This window comes from Balaenoptera acutorostrata, chromosome 15, assembly GCF_949987535.1.
Source record: "Balaenoptera acutorostrata chromosome 15, mBalAcu1.1, whole genome shotgun sequence".
Classification (NCBI taxonomy): Eukaryota; Metazoa; Chordata; class Mammalia; order Artiodactyla; family Balaenopteridae; genus Balaenoptera; species Balaenoptera acutorostrata.
Window position 1 is genome coordinate 76,532,309 of NC_080078.1, and position 18,731 is coordinate 76,551,039.

Sequence of the window (18,731 nt, forward strand, 5' to 3'; positions counted from 1 at the left end):
TGCCGCAACTAAGAAGTCCGCATGCTGCAACTAAAGATCCTGTGTGCCACAATGAAGATCCTGTGTGCCACAACTAAGACCCGATGCAGCCAAAATAAATAAATAAAATAAAAATTAAAAAAAATTCACGTTATAAAACATTGAATTCATTTAAAAACTAAAACTGATGATTGTGTTTTCTCCTATTTTTTTATTTCACTGTGCTTGGTAATTCTTGTTATATTATGTGTCAGATAGTCTTGTTTGGCTAATAATTGTTTTTATTTATTGAGCATTTATATCTAGGTACTAATAAGTAATTTAAGCATTTTCACTTAATGTTCGCAAGAGCCTTAGGAGGTGTGATAGCCATTTTAAGATGAGAAATCTAAGGCTCAAAGATGTCTTTAGTTGACCCAGGGGTACCTAACCAGTAAGTGAAAGAGCTGGGAGTTGGTTGAGTCTAGATCTGGTGGGCTCTGAAGCTTCTGCCCTTTAGCCATTATGCTAACAACTAGCTATACTATTGTGGATTGGAAGATGTAGTCCAAGAACCACCTTACTTCTGGCATGTTTCTCAGTTATAAGCTAGAGACTACTGTGCTTATCAATAGACCTGGTACTAGATATATCAGTTCCTTTTATAACTTTAATTGCATGGCACTGATATATTACCTGGATTTTCCTCTTCTCCCTTTGTGATCCACATTATAATGTGATGTCCTTCCATCCTCAACCCCCATTCCCCCATTTTCGAACCTTTAATTTGAGTTTCAAAAGTGCAACAGACCCTTCACATCATGCAGCTAGATTGTGGTTGGTTGTCTTCTATATGCTACATGCGGATTGGCCATGGCTGTGATGTATTTGTTACTCGGAACTTGTGAATATGTCATTTTTTTCTTCCATCCTTTCTCAACAGACCTGCCAATTCCGCTATTAAGGGCATAGTTATGGTTCTTGTCTTTATAGATATCTCTAGAATTAGCAATAGTTAGATTGTTGCTTTATTGATACATTTGGAAAATCATAAGGTGATGTTGAATCTTTGAATCTTTGAATGTTTTTATTGGCTCACTTGTTTGTTGCACTAGAGCCTGCTCCACATCTCCTCAAGTGCAAAGTCTGCTGTTCTTTATGTTCATGTATTTATTGCAGTTTATTTTGAAGAACTGCCCTTCACTTACCTGTCTCCCATTTAAAATTATTTTTTGTTGGTGACTCAAATGATGCACCCTTTCCTAGAGGGGAAGAAAATATCCAGGGCTTTTTTTTGCTTTACCCTTCTCCTTGCTTGCTTTATCCATCCATCTGGTGGGTATTTATCTTTTTTGGACTTCAGTATTTAATTAGCTTCTGACAGGATATTTATATTTAATTAATCGATTAATCAATTAATCGATTAGTTAATGGCTGTATTGGGTCTTCATTGCTGCGTGCGGGCTTTCTCTAGTTGCAGCGAGCAGGGGCTACTCTTCGTTGTGGTGCACGGGCCTCTCATTGTGGTGGCTTCTCTTGTTGCGAGCACGGGCTCTAGGTGCGCGGACTTCAGTAGTTGTGGTGCATGGGCTTCTTAGTTGCTTCGTGGCATGTGGGATATTCCCAGGCCAGGGCTCGAATCCATGTCCCCTGCATTGGCAGGCAGATTCTTAACCACTGCGCCACCAGGGAAGTCCTATATTATTTTAAATTGTTAATTTGTTGAACATTCCTTTTGGACTGGTGGGAACGTCCCAAGTCAAATTACCCAGCTGGTTTCATCACTTTTCAGGACTTGAAGGTGATCTCCTTTATCTCCACTTTGTGTTATCCATGTTTACAACTGTGACAGACTGTATTGTGTATGCCCTGCCTGATTTTTATTTTTTTTATTTAAAAAAAATTTTTTTAGCAGAAGTAGTAATATATGGCAAAATAAGGCGTCGAGCTCAAATTCCCAGGAAGAGGCCTTATACTTGATAGCTTTTTGTTGTTATTGTTTGTTTCTTATGTCCAGGGAAGGGAAAGGTGGGAAAAGTTATTTTGTGTGTGACTAATAATAGTACTTATATAAAGAAAGGGCAATAAAAATCAACACCCTTTTCTTTTTCTTTCTTTTTTTTTTTTTTTTTTGTTCTCAGGATCAAAATACTTGCTGAACAGTGGAGTCAGAGACCAATAAAAATAAACTCCTACTTGAACATCATCTGACTGGTTAGCCAGGTAATTCAGTTTTACTTTGGATCTTTTGTAATTTTCTGACTTCACCCTCTGAAGGTACTGCCCTCTTCGTGATTTATGGTTTAATCTTAAGCTTGTTTTATGTGTCATGCTTTCCTCTTTAATGATACTATTAGTTGAATGAAGGGACTTGGAATAAGTGAATATATATGTGTATTCTATATACAGACAAATTTTGGGGGAAGGGTCGGAACTGTATGTTACGGTTTAACATGAGACACTATCACCTGCCCTCTGTTTCCTTACGTGTGAATATTTTAATGGCACATAGTCAAAATCTGAAGCAGCCCCACCCATTTTGACTCTTTCACCTTGTGAAGACCAGTTTCACCGGATTGCTTGTGCTGGTGTGCAACATTTCATCTAACTCCTCTCCTGACTTTTATTATTGCATCAGAATAGGAAAAATGAGAATAGAAAAGTTGTCTGATAGCTAAGAAAGCGGTTATGCTTTTCTTAGCTAGTTAAATTTCTTTTTGCTGGTAACATTATTATTCTCTTGGTTAGCTAGGCTTGAAATGTGAGTCATCTTTGAATCCTACCCCCCTTTGATATTTTTAGTAAACAGGTCTTATCTGGTTTTCTGTTTTCATGTCTCCTGTATTTGTTCAACTTTCTGTTACCAGTCTTAGCTTCCTAGGCCAAGACCCCTTAATTCCATGCTTGTGTTTGTCCAAATGTCCCTTTACTGTTTCTTATCTATAGTGTTTCTGCCTGCTTGAAAGTTTGCTAGAAAATTTTCTTAAATATACCCCTTTAACCAAGCCTCTTTTCTTTTTTTTTTTTTTAACCAAGCCTCTTTTCTGTTCTAAGCTTTGTGCTACTGGTCCCTGGCTTACAGAAAAAAAAAAGTACAAACTCCCTTCTCTTGTATTTGAAACAGTCCTTTGGGAATTTATCTAAGCCTCCATCCTCAGCTCTTGCTATTTCCCTATAAAATCCTTCAGTTAATTATGGTATATACCCATTATATTCTGAACATAGTAGAGAACTATCTCCATAGTATTTATCTTAAAAAAAAAAACTTTACTTGGAAATAATTTCCAATTTACAAAAGTTACAAAAATAAGAGTATGAAAAACATCTAGATATCCTTTAGCCAGATACACTCTCTGGTTTTATTATTTGCATTCATGTGTGCTTTTACTCTTTCCTTCTCTTTCTCTCTCTTCTGAACTATTTGAGGGTATGTTATGTATAGTGTGCTTCTTTCCCCTAATACTTCTGCTTTATAGGGTCATTCTCTCATATAACCATTGTATAGTTATGAGCTTCATAAATGGATGTCGATACAAATGTATCCAGACAAAATATTCCAATTTTGTCAGTTGACCTAATAAGGTCACTCACAGCATTTCCCTTGCTTCTTGTAACAGAAACCAGTCTCGGGTCAGATACTGCATGTAGTTATTATTTTTCTTTAGCCTCCCTTTTCCTGGTATATTTCCACAGCCTTTCTTTGTCTTTTATGACATTGACATTTTTGAAGAACACAACCCTTCCCCTCCCTTATTAGAATGTTCTTCATTTTCTGTTTGTCTGAAGTTTTCTTGCAATTAGAATGTGGTTATGCGTTCTTGGCTGCAATACTGCATAGGTGATGTGATCCCCCGAGAAAGATGCACAACTTCTGGAGGCACATGGTGTCTTCTGTCCCTCATTGGGATGTTAATTTTGATCACTTGGTCAAGGTGTTGCCAGATTTCTCCACTGTATAGTTTTTCCTTCTTTTGCAAGCAGTAAGCAGTCTGTGGGGGAGACAATGCTGGTACCACGATTCTCGTCACAATTTGCCCTAGATTTAGCATTCATTGATGATTCTTGTCTGATCTAATTTTTTACCATATTGGTTCCAAAATGGTCATTTTCTCATTCCATTTCCAGTGGAGCTCTTTCAATCACGCTCCTGTGTCCTTGTGGAGAACAGTATTAGAGACCAAGATCCCTGGGTGTTGGAGGGTAGGTGTCCTTGTTGCTTCTGGGTTGTCTTCTCTTCTTGACCCTTACAGTGGACACAGCTAGGAAATATATGAATGTCTGTACACGTACATACATAAACATACTTGTTCGTATATACACGTTCATAGCAACATGAATATATGTAGTTTAGAAATCATGAGTTTATGTCAGTATGTCCAATTTCACTCCACATCTACAGGGTTCTTTCTTTGCACCTCTCATTTCATATTTTTATGTCCTTTTTTTAAAAAAAAATTTTATTTATTTTTGGCTGCATTGGGTCTTTGTTGCTGCATGCGGGCTTTCTGTAGTTGCGGCGAGCGGGGGCTACTCTTCGTTGCGGCGCGTAGGCTTCTCATTGTGGTGGCTTCTCTTGTTGCAGAGCATGGACTCTAGGGTGCGCGGGCTTCAGTAGTTGCGGTGCACGGGCTCAGTAGTTGTGGTTTGTGGGCTCTAGAGCACAGGCTCAGTAGTCTTGGCTTGCGGACTCTAGAACACAGGCTCAGTAGTTGTAGGGCATGGGCTTAGTTGCTCCGCGGCATGTGGGATCTTCCCGGACCAGGGATTGAACCCATGTCCCCTGCTTTGGCAGGCGGATTCTTAACCACTGCGCCACCAGGGAAGTCCCTTTATGTTCGTTTTTATGCCATGAGAACTCTGGTTCCCAACATTGTCAGTACATTTACTGTTTTGCTCTATCCTATAATACATCTAAAATAATTTCAGAATTGCTTGACCATTTCACTACAGTAAACACACTTACTTAAGGTGAGTGAAGAATTTGTATATAGTTCTCCACTTCCCCATAACCGTCTTGCCCAAGACTGAGAGTAAATCTTGTATTCTTTTTTAATTATTGATTGATTGATTTATATTTATAGTTAATTAATTTAATTTATTTATTTGGTTGTGCCGGGTCTTAGTTGTGGCAGGCGGGCTCCTTAGTTGTGGCATGAGAACTCTTAGTTGCGGCATGCATGTGGGATCTAGTTCCCTAACCAGGGATTGAACCCAGGTCCCCTGCATTGGGAGTGTGGAGTCTTAACCACTGTGCCACCAGGGAAGTCCCCCCACCCCTTTTTTGTAAGATTTGCATATTTGTATTTCTTTTTTTACTTTTTATTAGAGTTGATTTACAATGTTGTGTTAGTTTCAGGTGTAAAATCCTGTATTCTTAAATTACTTGAATTAGTCCTCCCTCCTCCTACCTTCCCTTCCTTCCCCAGTTTTATTTCCCACCCTTACTTTCTGCATAATGTAGTTATGGTATTTGTTTGAAATGAAATGAGATTTATTTATTTGTATGCTTGAGTTTCAGTTTGTTTTAAAATGCTCCTTCCCATTCTGATTGGTTATGTTTTGATTATGTAGAATATGAACACATTTTCCAAAGTCAAAATTTTACAGAAGATACACATTCCCTTCCGTATCCTTTCTACCCCATTTTCCCCATTCTTGGAGGAAACTATCTTCAGTGTTTTCTGAAGTATTTCCCTGTGTTTCTTTTTGTAATGACAAGCAGATATATGTATAATATATTTTATTTTTTCTTTTTGTTTTCACAAAAGGTAGCATACTATATATATTCTTTTGCACTTTGCTCTTTTCACTTACTGATATCTCCTGGAAATAATGCCATATCACGCCAAAGGGATCTTTCCCATTCATTTAAAAAAATCATGGTAAACTTTACATAACATAAAACTCACCATTCTGACCACTTTTAAGTGTGCGGCTCAGGGGCATTAAGTCCCTTCACACTGTTTGCAGCTGTCCCCACCATCCATCTCCAGAATGTTTTCATTTCCCTACACTGAAAACTGTGCCCATTAAACACCAATTCCTCACTGCCTCTTTTCCCAGCCCCAGTCTCATTTATTTTTTACACAGATGTATAGTTTCCATTATGTGCATATAGGTTATTCACTCAGTTTCCTATGTATGGATATTATCTAGGTTGTTTCCAGTATTTTGCGATTAAAATAATGCTGCAGCGAATAACCTCATGAGTATATATTTTTATATTGTTGGGGTTGTACCTTCAGGATAAATTCTTGGAAGTGAGATTGTTAGGTTGGAGGGTAAATGCATATGTAGTTTTTGTTAGATATTGTCAAATTACACTCTATAAGGATTATACCATATGGATTCCCACCATCATTATGTGAGAGAGCCTGTTTCCCCACAGTCACACTGTAAAAGTTCTTTCACTCAGCCTGTTTTTTTAGATGGATCCACATTTTTGTGTCAGAAGTTTCTTTCTTTTTATTGCTGAGTAGTATTCCATTGTGTTTCCTATTTTTGGCTGCTATGAATAAAGCTTACAGGAACATTAAAGTACAAGTCTTTGTTTGGATTTTTTTTTTCCTTCTTGAGTAAATACCCAGGAGTGTAATTGCAGGGTCTTCTGTTAAGTGTGTGCTTATCTTTATAAGAAATTGAAACTGTTTTCTAAAGTGGCTTACCATTTTATATTCCACCTGCAATATATGAGAGTTCAAGTTCCACATATATCTCTTCTTTTATGAAGTGTCTGTTCAAATTTTGCCCATTTTTTAAATTGGGTGGTTTTCTTATTGTATGAGTTAAAAAAAAATGTTCTGGATACAAATCCTTTTCAGATATATTTTGAGAGTATTTTCTTCTGGCCTTTGTCTTCCCTTTTCATTTTCTTGATTTATCAATTTTTTTCTCTTAGGATTAATCCTTTTTTAATGTACTAAGAGATCTTTGCCTATTGTAAGGTTATGAAGATTTTTCTGCTTTGTTTTCTTGTAGAAGTTCTATAGTTTTAGCTGTATATTTAGGTCTGTGATCCATTTTGATTTAATTTTTGCATATGGTGTGAAGAAAGGATTGAGGATCAGTTTTTTAAAATATTGACATTCCGTTCCATGGCTATTTATTGAAAAGACTCTCCTTTTCCCATTGCATTGCTTTTGGTAACTTAATCAACTAACTCTGTGTGTGTGTGTGTGTGTGTGTGTGTGTTACATAAATACATACACAAACATATATACATACTTACATATATATACACACACACACACATATACATATATATAAAATCAGGATCTATTTCTGGTCTTTATTCTGGCCATTGATTTGTATATCAGTCCTTATGCCCACATATATTGTCCTGATTCCTGCAGCTTTTATAGTAAGTTTTGAAAGTAGGTAATGTGAGTCAACTTTTTCTTCTTTGCCATGATTGCTCTGGGTAATCTAAATCTTTTTTTTTTAAACTTTCGGTTTATTTATTTATTTATTTATTTGTTTGTTTATGGCTGTGTTGGGTCTTCGTTTCTGTGCGAGGGCTTTCTCTAGTTGTGGCAAGCGGGAGCCACTCTTCATCGCGGTGCGCGGGCCTCTCACTATCGCGGCTTCTTTTGTTGCAGAGCACAGGCTCCAGACGCGCAGGCTCAGTAATTGTGGCTCACGGGCCTAGTTGCTCCGTGGCATGTGGGATCTTCCCAGACCAGGGCTCGAACCCGCGTTCCCTGCATTGGCAGGCAGATTCTCAACCACTGCGCCACCAGGGAAGCCCAATCTAAATCTTTTGATACAAATTTCAGGGTCAGTTAGTTAGTCCCTACAATTTTGTCAGTCACTCTGAGAAACTGCCGTGCAGAATATATCCAGCTTGGCCATCCTGAATTCTGGTTATTATCTTGTCCATTCAGCAAGATTGCTGGGCTCTGTTTGGGTTCCTTATCCTTGTGCTGTGATCTGGAAAAATTGCTTCCTGGTAGGAAGCCTGGCTGGTGGTAGGGCTCATGTTGTCATATTGGTCCATCTCCCCCCAACTCCCAATTGTTTTCCTGATCTCAGGGACCACAGTTTTTCACTGCTTGTTCTCTGGTATCTGAATATAGTTTATTCTTATAATTTGTTCAGTTCATGGTGGGATGAATCCTATTATTCTCTCTTGGTCTAAAATAGAAGTCCCACAGTTGATTCTTGAGTTCATTAAAAATAAGCCTCTTTTCATCCTTTGCAAAAAGGTACAGAAAGATGTCTTTATTAACCATATAAGCTTCTTTGAGCGTATTTTATTTTATTTATTTTTTTGGCCGCAGCATGCGGGAATCTTATCAGTAGTTCCCCGACCAGGGATCGAACCCGTGCCCCCTGCAGTGGAAGCACGGAGTCTTAACCACTGGACCGCCAGGGAAGTCCCTGAGCGTATTTTATTGAACAACTTCTGAGACCAGAGGATTAATTTCTCTCTGGAAGTTTTCCTGAGGAATATAGGATTGCATTTCTAAAGTCTCTTTTATTTGTTCTTGTATATCTTGAGACTAGGAAACCAGTCCAAACAAACTCTTCTAGATTTCACTTGCAGTCCTATAAATATGAGTGAAGTCATCTCCTCTCCCTGTTCCTCAGATTTACTAAGTCTCTGGCCTAGTTTTGAGGCTAGTCCCTATAAGCCAAGAATAGGTACCAGGCCCATAGGTATTGACTTATAAAGTGTGAAGTCTTTGCTTGTTAATGATGGGCTTGTCATGCCTGATTAAATGAGAATAATCTCAATTATGACATTCATGATATGGACTTGGTTGTTCAGTTATCGTGATAAATAGGTTGACAGATGTTTATTAAACCTATGCAGTTAATATTATTGACATGAAAAGTAGAGAGACTCAGTTTTTACTTTTTTAAAAAAATTTATTTATTTATTATTATTATTATTATTATTTTTTTTTGGCTGTGTTGGGTCTTTGTTTCTGTGCGAGGGCTTTCTCTAGTTGTGGTGAGTGGGGGCCACTCTTCATCGCGGTGCGCGGGCCTCTCACTATCGCAACCTCTCTTGTTACGGAGCACAGGCTCCAGATGCGCAGGCTCAATAGTTGTGGCTCACGGGCCCAGTTGCTCTGCGGCATGTGGGATCTTCCCAGACCAGGGCTCGAACCCGTGTCCCCTGCATTGGCAGGCAGACTCTTAACCACTGTGCCACCAGGGAAGCCCAGTTTTTACTTTTATATTTATTTTTTTCCCTGAAATTTGAGGACATCGGATCGGGTGCCACTTAAAATGTTTTTCTGTTTATTTTTATTTTATTTTATTTATTTTTACGGCTGCGTTGGGTCTTAGTTGCGGCATGTGGGATCTTTTGTTGTGGCACGCAAGCTTCTCTCTAGTTGTGGCGTGCGGGTTTTCTCTTTTCTAGTTGCGGTGTGCAGGCTCCAGAGCGCGCGGGCTTAGTTACCCCGCGGCCTGTGGGATCTTAGCTCCCTGACCAGGGATTGAACCCCCATCCCCTGCATTGGAAGGCACATTCTTAACCACTGGACCACCAGGGAAGTCCCTGAAGTATACTTTGAAAAACACCTGTGAACTTGTTACTTGAACTTAAGAACTGGAAGGTTTTTAGGTGTATCCGCTCCCTGTGTGTTTCTTCATGAACTCATCCTGCTTCTATCCCAGAAGTCACAGTTATCTTTAATTGTGGTTGCTTTTTAAAAACGTCTGAGAAACCATCACGTGTGTGTTCCTGAACAATGTTTAGTTTTTCTTGTTTTGTAGCTTTACAAAAATATAATGAATGTAATGTACTTGCTTTTTTACTTTTGGTTGCTTGTAAGATTCTACCATGTTGTGTATGATTTATTTATTTTTGCTACTACTATATTGTATTCTTTTGTATGGCTTTGTTAGAATTTATTTTTTAAATTTGGGATTGAACATTAGTTTCCTCTGGCTTTTGATGTATGAATGATATTTCAGTGAACATTTTTGTGTAGGTCTCTTGTTGCATAGAGAATTGTTATTGCTGTAAAGTTTTTAAACATAAACTTGATTTTTAACTGCTGATGTAATAAATTTACTTTTCATGTGGAACTTCTTTAGAAAAAAGTAAATTTTCTTGCTGAAATAGCCCTATGTTTTATAAGCTAATTTATCTCATACTAGTCATTTATTGTTTATCACAGGATTTGCAGTATGCACTGTGATTTTCCTTAACCTAACTTTTTACTCAATTTTTAAACAGCTTTATAAAAGTGTAATTTACATACAATAAAATTCACCAACCTTAAATTTACAATTTGATGAGTTTCGACAAATGTAACCATTATCACAATTATGATAGAAAACACTTCTACCACCCCCTAAAGTTCTTTTGTGCCCCTCTACAATCTGTCCTCTCTACTGGTAGCTGGTGGCCATTGGGCTGCTTTAAGTCACTACAGTTTGCCTTTTCTTGAATTTCATATAAATGGTAATCCCCTTGTGTGTGTATTATTTTGTAATTGTTCTACTGTTCCTGGATATTCCGTTCTTTTTCTTTTTCCTGTTTGTATTTCAGTTTTGGAAGAGAGACAGAAAGAGAGAGAGACTGTGTGTGTGTGTGTGTGTGTGTGTGTGTGTGCGCGTGTGTGTGTGTGTGTGTTGAAGCTCACTGATCCACCTCCACCACCCCCACCACAGCTCTGTTCATCAAAAGGATTCTTCATTTCTGTTAGTGATTTTGGTTTCTAATACTCCCATTTGCTTTTTTAGAGTTTCCATCTCTCTGCTTACATTACCCATCTGTTCTTGTATGTTGTTCACTTTTACCATTTGAGCCCTTAGCATATTAATCATAGTTAAAAATTGTACAACTGCTTCCACTTAAAAAACATTTTAAGAACCTGGCCTTTTTCCTGTTGACTAGCAATCTTTGGAGGCTTCTTTATATATATCATCAAAAGTTGTTTTCATTAGTGCTCATGGTTTCTCATTTAAGAGTATAGGTGGCGGGCTTCCCTGGTGGCGCAGTGGTTGAGAATCTGCCTGCTAATGCAGGGGACACGGGTTCGAGCCCTGGTCTGGGAAGATCCCACATGCCACGGAGCAGCTGGGTCCGTGAGCCACAGCTGCTGAGCCTGCGCGTCTGGAGCCTGTGCCCCGCAACGGGAGGGGCCGCGATAGTGAAAGGCCCGCGCACCGCGATGAAGAGCGGTCCCCGTACCGCGATGAAGAGTGGCCCCCACTTGCCGTAACCAGAGAAAGCCCTCGCACGAACTGAAGACCCAACACAGCCAAAAATAAATAAATAAATAAATAAAGTAGCTATAAAATTAAAAAAAAAAAAAAAAAGAGTATAGGTGGCCACATAAAAACTTGTACTAACTGTTCATAATAACAGTATGTATATTCATAGGTTGGAAACAACCTAAATGTTCATCAAGTGATGAATGGATAAATAAAGTATATCTATATAATGAAGTATTATTCAGAAATAAAAAGAAATGAAGTACTGATATATGCTACAACATGGATGAACTTTTAGGCTAAGCCAGTCACAAAGGACTAGATATTGTATGATTCCACTTGCATGATCTGTCCAGAATAGGTAAATCCATAGAGACAGAAAGTACAGTAGATGAGTGGTTGCCTAAGGTGGGGATGTGAAAGAGGTTTTGTAAGGCGGAGGGAATGGGAGGCTTAGGGGAGTGACAGCTAAGGGGTATTGGGTTTCTTTTTGCAATAATTAAAATGTTCTAAAATTGATTGTGGTGACAATTGTACGACTCCGGATGTACTAAAAGCCATTGAATTGTATACCTTAAGTGTATGATATGTGAATTATATCTTAATGAAGCTGTTAAAGAATGTAGCTGATGTATTGCAGAATACTAAGAGTTCTGTGATGCCATAAAGGAATTTTATGGGAAAATATGATTACTTTTCTCATGACACTGACCTCAGAAGGTGTGCTGTCTACCTCAAACTTTTCTGAGTTTCAACAATAACATGTTAATTAAACTCACCTCAATTTTTTGAAAACCTTATCCAGTCTTTGTTAGAGTAAGTAGTCAACTTGTAATTATAGGGTTAATGTTAATTCCAGCACCGTATCTTCTTCATTTGTCAAGAAAGATTATATCAAAAAGACTTTATTCTTTAAAAAAAAGAATTCGGGCTTCCCTGGTGGCGCAGTGGTTGAGAATCCGCCTGCTAATGCAGGGGACACGGGTTCGAGCCCTGGTCTGGGAAGATCCCACATGCCACGGAGCAGCTGGGCCCGTGAGCCACAATTGCTGAGCCTGCGCGTCTGGAGCCTGTGCCCCGCGACGGGAGGGGCCGCGATAGAGAAAGGCCCGCGCACCACGATGAAGAGCGGTCCCCGCACCGCGATGAAGAGTGGCCCCCGCTTGCCGCAACTGGAGAAAGCCCTCGCACGAACCGAAGACCCAACACAGCCAAAAATAAATAAATAAATAAATAAATAAATAAATAAATAAATAAATAAATAAATAAGAAAATCCTTTAAAAAAAAAACTATCATTTAAAAAAAATAAAAATAAAAAAAAGAATTCAAAATTATACCCAGACCCATCTACACTTTTCTATTTGTACATTAAATATTTGTGAGTTACTTATGGATATTTTACAGCAGTATACCCAGAAATCAATTTTTGCTCTCAAGCTTATAAGAGCAATTAAAGATTACTAAGAAAGCCATAATTTTGGTGGATCTGCTATTTGGGGCTAATGAAGTGCTTTGGTTTTAAGTGGAAAAGCCAAAGTTATTTTACTTGAGATAATCTGACCACACTTAGTCCCTCACTCCTTTTTATTTTCTTTTTAGGTTTTAAACTTTTAAGAGATTCCTTCTATGTAAAGAAGACTGATTACTAGTGATATATTTAAAATGTGGAGGTCACTAGTTTTATGATGATATATAGGAGAATATCAGTGCATTTATAATTTTGAAAGCTTAAATAGTTTGAATTTAATGTTGGTGAAACAGCATACTTTTAGAAGATAATATTTTTTTAGCATAGGTCACATGCTATACAGAGATGCTTTTAAAAGAAAATTCCTATTGATAGTTTTGTTCTGTTATTACAGTAAAAAACTGATGGTTAAGCTGGTTTGCTTTTAAGGATGAAGCTTTCAGAATATGTAGAGAAAACTGTTAAAGTTGTAACATCCGTCTTTGGCATGAACAACAAACTATCTAAACTGCTGTACTAATCTAATCACTGTTTTTTCCCTGCTCTTGGTAAAAATGGATGGAGGTAAGGTTGTAGTAATTGTTCATAGTCATGGTTCGTTAAAAGGACAGTTTTATTAGACTTGGAAAATACAGACATAAAAAATCATCAGATTAGTAATAATGTAGCTCTTGTAGTACCTAATTTTGTAACTTAGTTAGGAAATATAATTGGCCTAAATATCAGCTCAACGATCCAAAAATACAAATAATCCTCTTTATATCACTGTTGTAAATGGCCCTATCTCTCATGTGCCAAACTCTTTGAGTAATTACTTTCTTATGACTCTTCTTTTCAAAAACTGTTTTAAAAAGAATATGTTTTGGAATCTGTGTAATATTTAACATATAAAGCCTGCATTATTTTGAAGTTGATATTGAAAACCTCTAAACTTCTGACCTTGAATAGAATTTTCTATGTATAACCATTATGTGCAGCTGGTGGATTCAAAATTGCCTTTTCTGGTACTCTGCTTTGTGAAAAATAGTATGTATTGGACATGAGTGCATGACAGCTGACATTTATCAAGGATAACAGGCTTACTCATTTTCACATTTTAAAGTGACTTTGAAAGCTTTGCATGTGCACACATGTTCCACATATGTTCCTAAGATTTAAGTATATTTTCCATCATGTATCATTCTTTAATGAGCTTCATATATTAAGCTTATATGATGTGAGTCCACAATCATCTAAAGATCAGAAGTGAAGGTTATTTAATTCACTTCCATAGAATTTTATCTTGCATAGTTGAACAATCATTACAAGTAAAAATGTACCTAATGTATTCCAGGTAGGACTCTTGTTACATAATGTGTGATTTGTCATTTCTTTCATTCCCCTACTCTAAAATTTGGCTCTAATGTAGGAAACTGAATTACAGAAATTAATTTTTTTCTACATCAACTGCTAGCATATTGTTCTTCTGTTTAAAAAGATTTTTATAGAGCTAGTTATTTTATTTTACTGGAGGGTGACCATAAATAGAATTGGAATTGAATAATTTTTAGTTTTGGTTCTTAACCTTTTAAAGTTTTCTTTAAAATGAGATCGTGATAATAATTTAAAAAGAATTCTAGCATAGAGCTGCAAAGTTCCTAATGTGTTGGCAAGTTTGTTAATTAAAATAACACCTTTTATGGTTGGAATAGGTTTCAGATTCTGCAGCCCTTCGATATATTGATATGCAGATCACAGTGACTTGCTGCAAGGTAACAGGAGACATGCTTTGACTTCAGAAGATAAATTGGCCATGCACAGCTGTAATCCTACTGTCTTTTCATTTCCAGACATGATTTAGTGTAGTATAAGGCCTTTGATTCCTAGGCCCTGGGAAGTAAGTTGAAATTTAATTTTTTTGTGTGCATGAGAGTTTTTACTTCGGCTTTTGATAAGCCTGTTTTGTGGTGTGAAGGTATCATGTAAATTGTAGACGTTTCATTACTTAAATAACTCCCAATTCCATTTGAAGTATAAGAAGCCCGAGTTCCATCCCTTTCCATTTTCCTTTTGGCAGTTGAAAAGGAAGCCATTTTATTAAGAATGATGAATAGTGAATGGAATTTTAAATTTAGGCTAGTTAAATTGCCAGTGTCTTTATATTTTAAAAAATTGCAGAGGAATTATCAATTTTAACGTGATTTTTCAAAGAAGAAATTGTCCTTAAGCACTTGTGACCCAGGTGTCCTTTATAATAAAAGATACTGTTTCTACAAATTCTTTTGACAGAGAAATGTACAATATCAGAGAAGTTTTAAGGAAAATATTTGAAATGTTTACGTAAGAACAGCTTAAGACCACTACCAAAACTGTATTTGTAGATCTTAGCATCTTTGAGAATTCAGTGCTTCTCAAAAGACATCTCTTTAATCTCCTTTTAGGTCCTAAGGTTTAGATTTTCTTAAGTTTATTCAGCTAATATTGGAGTTGGAAAACACACATTGTTTCCTGATTTTATTTGGGTTGTAGACATAGTTATTTTAAAAATTCTCTTTTTAAAATAACTTTGTTTCTGTCTGTAAATCATAAGATTCTTGAGGGAGCCATTTTTCAAGTCTACCATTTGCCCACCACTGAGTTTTTTTTTTTTTCGGTGTGTGGTTTTTTTAGATTCTTTCAGCACCCTTGTAAAAGTGATGGTATATCCCCCCACTTTTTTTTTTTAAATTTTATTTATTTATTTATATTTATGGCTGTGTTGGGTCTTCGTTTCTGTGCGAGGGCTTTCTCTAGTTGCGGCAAGCGGGGGCCACTCTTCATCGCGGTGCACGGGCCTCTCGCTATCGCGGCCTCTCTTGTTGCGGAGCACAGGCTCCAGACGCGCAGGCTCAGCAGTTGTGGCTCACGGGCCTAGTCGCTCCGTGGCATGTGGGATCTTCCCAGACCAGGGCTCGAACCCGTGTCCCCTGCATTGGCAGGCAGACTCTCAACCACTGCTCCACCAGGGAAGCCACTATATCCCCTTTTTACTTCACTGTGCTGCATTCTGGTTGGCTTCATCAGTTTTATTTTCCAGTTCACTGATTGTGTGTGTGTGTGTGTGTGTGTGTGTGTGTGTTGTGTCCAGTCTAGGAATTAATCCCATCTGTTGAGTTTTGTTTCGGATATGGGTTAAAGTATCCCATGCTAACCAAATCTATTCAGAGTTCAGATATTTGGTGCTCAGATAATGGGCAAATACCATCTTTTTTTGTACTTAATAATTTATGAAGTTTTATAATTCATTCTTTTCACATTCTGTTTCTTTATATGTATGTTATCATGGCTGTTGATTCTTTATCTCATTAAGGATTGTAAACATTTATTTATTTTAAAAAATAATCTCTATTTTTAAATTAATTAATTTTTGGCTGCATTGGGTCTTCATTGCTCTGTGCACAGGCTTTCTCTAGTTGCGGTGAGCAGGGGCTACTCTTTGTTGCAGTGTGCGAGCTTCTCTTGTTGCAGAGCATAGGCTCTAGGCACGTGGGCTTCAGTAGTTGCAGCACGCAGGCTCAGTAGTTGTGGCTCATGGGCTCTACAGCGCAGGCTCAGTAGTTGTGGCACACGGGCTTAGTTGCTCCGCGGCATGTGGGATCTTCCCGGACCAGGGCACGAACCTGTGTCCCCTGCATTGACAGGCGGATACTTAACCACTGTGCCACCAGGGAAATCCTGTAAACATTTATTTTAAACTTATTTCAAGATTTCACTTTATTGGGTGGCGAATTCATCTTTTGGAATCGATGCATTTCTTGGCCATCTTTCTTAGTTCAGTTTTTAAATCCACTTGGGAATTTTAGTTTACAATTTGCATCTTGAGTGGGAAATTTTCTTTTTCTTTTTTTGGTGCCCTTCATGTGTCCCCCTCTCTCTGCCCCAGGCAATCCTAGCTTATTTTTGTTGCCTTCACAAACCATATCCACCATACCTTCAGTCTACGTTCAGGATTCTGTTCTGAGGTACTATTGCAATATCAGAGCTATGTGTCACCCAGGTTTTGTATGTACAGATTTTCTTTGATTTACGATGGGGTTACATCCCAGTGAACCCATTGTAAGTTGAAATGGGCTGCAACTACCACTGCCAGTATTATTAGAGAGTATTATACTGCATATCGCTAGCTGGGAAAAGATCAAAATTCAGAATTCGAAGTAGGGTTTGACTGAATGCATATCGCTTTTGCACTGTTGTAAAGTTGAAAAATTGTAAGTTGAACCTCTCTAAGTTGGAGACCAACTATGTAAGCCTTTCCTTTTTCTTCTACAACTACAGGTAACAGTTTGATATAATCAGTTATCTAGATAGCTATTGATAGAGCTTTTTTTCATCTCTCTTTCAGAAATTTTCTGTTTGGTTTCTACCTATGAGCCTTGCTTTTGATTCTGTTACGTTGCACATGATTTGATTTCCTGAGTGTCTTTGCTAGCTTCTAATGCTAGAGTTCAGTAGGTTCATAGAGTCATCAACTCATTGCTGTATGCTTGCTCTGTGTCTTGCTCCGTAGACGTATTTGTTATGTTTGAGCATGGCTGTGTCTTTCAAGATTAAAAAAAATACATATTTTGTCATTATTATATTTAGAGCAAGGGGGGGAGAGTGTGGTTGGTTGAAAGCAATAGTCCACTAAATCATCTTATCAGGAAGTCCTTTGTTCTTTTGATCTCACAACATGGCTTATTCATTTAGGCCTGCGTATAGTAGATGCTGAAGTATTTATTAAATGAGTGTGTAGAGGATCTGGGAGAAGCCATACCAATTTCAAACCCTCAGTCCCTACCTTAATCTAAGACAGTGGTTCTCAGTGTGGTTTGTGAACCCTTGAGAGTCCCTGAGAACCTTTTATGAAGTCCACAGAGTTAAAATTGTTTCCAAAGTAATATATTTTCTGTTTTCATCCTGTTGATGTTTGCACGGATGGTACAAAAGCAGTGATGCATAAAACTGCTGGTGTCTTAGCATGAATCAAGGCAGTGGGACTACCAGACTGTACTAGTAGTCATTGCATTCTTCACTGCCTTGTGTTCTTCACTGCCCTGCACTCAGACTTAAAGGAAAAAACAAAAACAAAAGCCCCCACAAAACCCCACTCGTTTCTCAATTAGGATTGTCCTTGATGAAGGAGCAAAATTTGCTTATTTCATTAAATCTTGACCTTTGAGTACTGTATTTTTAACATTCTGTCTAGTGAGAATGGAAAATATGCAGAAAACACTTCTGCCTACCAAAGTATGATGGTTGTCTTGGGGAAAAGCACTTGTGTCGTTGGCTTGTGTACTGAACAGGCCACTTTTTTCATGGAATATCATTTTTACTTGAAAGAATGACTAACAAACTGTGGTTATTGGAACTTGAGTATTTGGCAGAAAGTTTCTTGAAATTGAGCAAGGTAAACCTATCACTTCAAGAAAAACATCCAAGAGTATTTGTTGACAGTGATAAAATTGGAGTTTTCAAGTAAAAATTATCATGTTAATTTTGAAGCTGTCATCATGAGTGTGACAGCTTCTCAGTACTTAAAGACTTTATGAATGAGATGGGTGGTGATATTAATGTGGAGTTTTTTTTTTTTAATAAATTTATTTTATTTATTTATTTTTGGCTGTGTTGGGTCTTCATTGCTGCACGTGGACTATCTCTAGTTGTGACGAGCAGGGGCTACCCTTTGTTGCGGTGCGCAGGCTTCTCATTGTGGTGGCTTCTCTTGTTGCAGACTACAGGCTGTAGGTGCACGGGCTTCAGTAGTTGTGCACCGGCTCAGTAGTTGTGGCTCACAGCCTCTAGAGCGCAGGCTCAATAGTTGTGGCACACGGGCTTAGTTGCTCTGCGGCATGTGGGATCTTCCTGGAACAGGGCTCGAATCCGTGTTCCCTGCATTGGCAGGCGGATTCTTAACCACTGCGCCACCAGAGAAGTCCCTGGAGTTTTTGATACTGTATAATGTATCAGTATTTGAAAATCTGCTGAATCAGTGAACTAGTATTATCCAAATGACAATGTTTGATGTTACAAAATCATGCATGGGTTAAAGATTTTTTACAGAGTGTAAGTTTGTGTATTTTAATGTAATAGTATGAAAGTTCATTGATAGGGTTTCAGATTTCACTT

The 18,731-nt window shown here is 37.8% G+C and overlaps 1 protein-coding gene across 5 annotated transcripts in view; it reads left to right on the plus strand.

Moving 5' to 3' along the window:
* NCOA3 (nuclear receptor coactivator 3) overlaps positions 1–18,731 on the plus strand; it is a 126,726-nt gene that overhangs the window by 61,580 nt on the left and 46,415 nt on the right. For 4 of the 5 annotated variants that reach the window (XM_057528665.1, XM_057528667.1, XM_057528664.1 and 1 more), the window contains one exon: positions 2,100–2,181. The exons of the other annotated variant lie outside the window; for it this stretch is intronic. The gene's annotated coding sequence lies outside the window, so the exon portion shown is untranslated. The remainder of the gene's footprint in view (positions 1–2,099; positions 2,182–18,731) is intronic. 5 annotated transcript variants of the gene reach the window in all.